The 5,345-nt window shown below is 39.6% G+C and overlaps 1 long non-coding RNA gene across 1 annotated transcript; it reads left to right on the forward strand.

Annotated features, from left to right (window-relative positions):
* Positions 1 to 3,314: 3,314 nt before the first annotated feature.
* LOC111816274 lies at positions 3,315 to 5,137 on the forward strand. Its single transcript, XR_002820706.1, has 3 exons — positions 3,315 to 3,379; positions 4,093 to 4,189; positions 5,040 to 5,137. It is a non-coding gene; the product is annotated as an uncharacterized LOC111816274 (long non-coding RNA).
* Positions 5,138 to 5,345: the final 208 nt, after the last annotated feature.

The raw sequence follows: 5,345 nt of genomic DNA on the forward strand, positions 1-5,345 counted from the left end.
TTAAATATGAACACAGCAGGTCTAGCAAGCAGAAGGAAGAGGAGGAGGAGGAGGAAGACAAGCAGAATTAGGAAGAGCAGGAAGAATAGGAAGAGGAGGAGGATGAGGAAGAGGAGGAGGAGGAGGAGGAGGAGGAAGAGGAAGAGGAAGAGGAGGAGGAAGAAAATTGTTGTTAACCACAAGATGAGGTTCCCAGTGCTTTTGAATGGGGATACTGACCTGTCTGGAGAATTAACTATTTTTTTTCTCATTGATAAGTCCAAATTTGTTGTTTCATGTTCTTTTGTTTTGTTTTAGGCTCTCTTGTTTGAAATATTTTATTATTTGAAGAAAGAATCCTTAGTATTACTTGTAACACATCTCCTAGCACTTTTGGTTCTTAACTGTTTTTTTCCATTTTTAAAAATGTAACTTGTATTTTAGAATGTTTTAGATTTATAGAAAAACTACCAATTTAATACATAGAATCTCATATACTTCCTATACCAAATACTTTATCATTAACATGCCACTTTTGACAAATAAATAAAAATATTGATATATTATTAACTAAATCATAGTTTATTCAGGTAATTTTTATAATTTGCCTTTATTTATTGGATACAGGGTCTCACTACTCAGTTCATGCCTGTTTTCTGGGCCAGCACAGTGCACTTAGGGCTCCAGGTCTGTCACAGCATGAGGTACTGGGGATCAAACTCGAGTCCTTGCTCTTGCCTGGCAGGCACCTAGACCACTGAGCTATCTCCCCAGACTTTAATTTTAATCTACTGGCCCTTTTTTATTCCAAGACATATTGCATATCTCATCTAGTCATCGTATGTCCTTAGATGTCTGTGGGCTAGGAATGTGTCTCAGACTTCCCTTGATTTTTTTTAAAATGATTTTGACAGTTTTGAGGCATTGTGGTCAGCTATTTTATAGGATACCTCTTACCTAGGATTCATCTTGTGTTTCATCACTATTAGACTGCAGCGATAGATTCTAGATGAGGAGACCACAGAGGTCAAGTGTCCTTCTTATGACGTCATTAAGAGGCTCATCAACATGACTGGTCACTACTCATATTAACCCTGAGCATCTGGCAGAGGTAAGGTTTTGCCGATTTCCCCTTTTTTACATACTGTACCATTGGAGGGAGGTCACTATACTCGCTCACACTTAGAGCATGGATAGTTCTGTTATGGTTCAGGTGTGGAATGTTCCATATTGGCTGATGTGTGGTATGTATAGTCCTAGTATAGCAGTGTTTAAAACGTTTTTTAGCAAGTAATTGCATCACAGGGTTCTGGTCTCCTCCATGGGTTGATCTGTTGATTAGTTCATAATGGAATGGCTATAGGAGGTGGTAAAACCTTTAGGAGGTAAAGGCTAGTTAGAGGAAGTAGGTGAATGAAGGTGTGCCATGGAAGAGTACATCTTGTGCCTCGCCTGTTCCTCTTTGTCTTTTTGCTTCCTTGTACCCATGAGATAGGCAGCTTCCTCCTCCCTCAAGTGCTCCTTTTTCCATGATGCTGTCATGTTCTGCTTTGCCTTAGGCACAAAGCAATGGTGCCAATTAACCATGGACTTATACCTCTTAAACTGTCAGCCATAAATCTTTACCATTGTTTTCTTTCTGTATTAGGGGATGAACCAGGGCTTCTGTCTTGAGCTACATATACAACCCTTTCTTATATGTTAAGACCCTGTAGGCTGGTGATTCCCATGCCCCTGCTTCACAGGATTGCCCACAACACTTTGTCACACATTTTCTTCTTTAAGTCATTTTTCTCAAGTATTTGGTCACATTGACAAAGTTCCTTCTTGGGAGTAAAGTATCCAGATAAGTTAGTTGGATTTTTTTTTTTTTGTACAGGAGATTTGTCACTTTTTCCTTATTTAATTATTTAATCATTCATTTATAATAGTTTGGACATATGGATATTTATTTTATTCTTTGAACTATAGTCTAACATCACATACTTTGTTTATATTATTGTTTAAATTAAATTAGAAATGGAACTGTTTAATTTAAATGGAACTGTTCAATTGTTCTATCTACAGTAGTTGTGATCTCTTGCAATTGGCTTCTTTGTCCATTTGCCAGATCTGTGTGTGTGTGTGTGTGTGTGTGTGTGTGTGTGTAAAATATATGTATATTACTTGCTGATACTACAATAGATTCCAGACTTACCGTAAACATTTCCTGCCCCAGTTGTAGAAGCTAGAATTAGCTATTTCTCCAAGATGTTCTGGCTTCTTTTGGGAACAGATGTTATTAGAAACCAGAACCTGAGTATTAGGGATACTCAGCTATGTGGGAAGCTCCACTTTTAGGCGTGCTTAGATACAGAGGAAGGAAATGTGTCCCTGCATAGTAGTCCTTGGTATGCACACAGCTATGAGGGTTTCTGGATACATCCATGTGTATCTATGTGAAGCCAAACATGAGCTAATAGGGATACCTCAACCCTATCCCATCACTACACGGTTTCTTCCAGTCAGCTCCCATTGCTTATCTGTGGCCTCCTTTCTCACTTGAGAAATCTGGCTTCTACTACGTAGCATTCTAAAATTTTTCAATTCTAAAATATATTGTAAGGGCTTCACAACTGTGACCTGTACTTCACAGAGACAACGTCACCAACTGTAGTACAGTGCCGATGTGTAAATGCCCTTTGCTTTTAGTTGTATAGACTCCACGTATCTCCAGACAGTAAGGCAAGCCTACCATTTTCTCTGCTTCTGTCAGTCTTGGTGTTGCATTTGTCATACAGTCAGATTCTCCTGTCAAAGTCTACATTCCTTCTTGGGACTCTCTGTCCTCCTAACTAGCTTAAGTTTACATCTGTTAAGGTTCACTCTTATGGTATAAAACTCAATGGGTGTTTTGCTTACTTTTTTCTCATTGCTGGAACAAAATACCCAACACCCCAACTTAAGAAAGGAAAAGTTTGTAGAGGTTTCAGCCCCTAATCTTCTGGATCCAAGGCAGGGGGCACAGTGAGGGGCAATAGTTCAAGGTCACAGGAGCAGACACAAGAAGAGGGGAAGGGGAAAGCAAGCCTCTATTCCTCCCTTACATTGGGTACACCACGTCCTTGTCCTCCTCTGCCACAAGCTCAGGAGCTTGTTTACTAAATGAGTACCCTGACCCCCTACTGAGTCACTTACATGAGCTTTTAAACTTCTCAATTCTCGAGTTGACACAATGTATCAGCTATTACTAGGTGTTCTGATAAGTGCACGGTGCCATCTATCCATTATGACTGTGTGAGGTCGTCTCTTCAGTCTAGAAGAATCCAGGGCGTTTCACTGTTCAGTTTCCCTCCCACAGCCCCAGAAAGTACTGACTGGTCTAATATCTTCCATAGGATCAACTGTCCCAGAACATGAAGTAAGTGGAATTATACAGCATGGTGTGGCCCTTTCAAATTTGCTTGTTTTATGTGTCCACGTGTAATTAATATTCTCTCCTGACTGCACTGGCTGTTAGCTTCTTCCTTCAGATCACTGAATACTGTTTTTCCACTTACTTATTGAAGTATATTTCAGTTACTTATAGTTTTGACTTTTATGAATAAAGCTGTGATAAATATTTGATGGGAGGGTTCTGTGTGGAGCTGTTTTGAAATAAATGGGACAAATACCCGGGTGGAAATTTTTGATTGGATGACAACACCATGCTTAGTGCTTTTAGAAACTGCTGAACTGTCTTCCAAATGGCTATGCCATTTACATTCCCATTGGCTGCAGCTAGAACTCATTATTTTAGCCATTTTAATAGATGCATAGTGAGTAATTTAGTTAAATTCTGCTTAGCAGTCATCCACGTTGAATGTAGACACACCTTGCATCAGACACATGTGGACATATGGCCAGAGAGTATTGTCAGATGCTTTCCTTTACATAATACTTTTTCCATGTTAGAAGTTTGCAGTTTTCATATATGTCTTGTAAGGACATATATAAAGTACAGAACATAATATTGGCTGTTTATTTTTTGATTGGAATTCACCGAGGTTTTGCTAGAAGTAAAGCTGGACTCCCCCATGATGCCTTAGGAATGAGAGTAAATACTTTAACTGTTTTCATGTCCTCATCTTTAAGACAGGGACAGAATGGAATCCAGCTCATCAAGTTGTATGAATTTAGTGAGCTACGGCATGGAAAGAATTTAGCACAAAGCATGGAGCCTGGTAACCATGTAAGTCATTATTGGTATTACTATATTACTAAGACTAATCCTAATACTATATAAAGCTCTCATTTTTGCTTGAATATACCTTTTAGTCTTTACTTTGGAGCCATGCTGATCTTTTTCATCCAACCATGCCTCATAAAAATAGAATAAACACACTTCACATTCATTACATTTCTTGCAGCATGATTTTTTTCTACTCCAAAGAGCATGGCGAAATGGATGTTTGCAAAGGTAACCTGAGTGCTACAACTCACTGACTCCCTGTTATTTCTTGTATTGCTAATAACCCCATACATTTTCTCAGTGCTTTGCATTTACACAGGGCTAGAGCTTCACAGATATTATCTCACTTGCTTCTTAGAAGAGCTTTTCTCCTTAGGCTGGGAATGCTTAATAGACCCTGCTTTTGTTGAGGATGTAACTTGTCTCAAATTACATAACAGGTAAGAGCAGACCAAGGGCTTAAATTCAGGTTTGTGAGTTAATATTCAGTGTTTCTCTCCCCCTTCCCCCCCAAAACCAGGCATAGGGTTAATCTTTAGATAAAATAGCGGTTGTGAGTCCTTGGGCCATCTGGTTCCCATTAATTTGGGTCCAGATGTCCAGCTTCCTGGGTAGCAGGGACCTTTAGAAAGGGCTTCACTTGGTCTTGGTGACTTGATAACACCATAATATCTCCAATCCCACTTCCCCTTGCTGTCTATATGCAAATGAGGGTGTCTGTTCCTAATTTTTCACTTTTTGAAAGTATTAGACCAGTCATGATAAGAGATGTAGTGGGCACATTTTTATACCTTTTCTGGGATTTATGACCCAACCACCTTATCCATTTTTTTTTAAATCTCATTCTCAGGGCTGAGGTTCAAGGTACTTTGTTGGTAACTGTGACTCCACACTTCTGCTGCTGTGCGACCGACTGTGTATGGGAAGATGTTTGTCCCGGATGAGTTAACAGGATACGACTCCTGGTAAAAGGAGATTAGAGGCCAGAAACAATAAAGACATTTTCTGCCACAAGAGTAAATGTTCAGTGTTCTTTTGCAAAGAAGGAGGAAAGGAGTATGAGCACAGTAAGAGCAGGAGATGAAGAGGGGACAGATAGATAGGCACAGGCAGAGCACGTGAGACGGAAGAGCATTTTGTTTCCACATTGCTGAGG

The sequence above is a fragment of the Octodon degus genome, unplaced genomic scaffold, assembly GCF_000260255.1.
Source record: "Octodon degus isolate 3935 unplaced genomic scaffold, OctDeg1.0 scaffold00029, whole genome shotgun sequence".
Taxonomy (NCBI): domain Eukaryota; kingdom Metazoa; phylum Chordata; class Mammalia; order Rodentia; family Octodontidae; genus Octodon; species Octodon degus.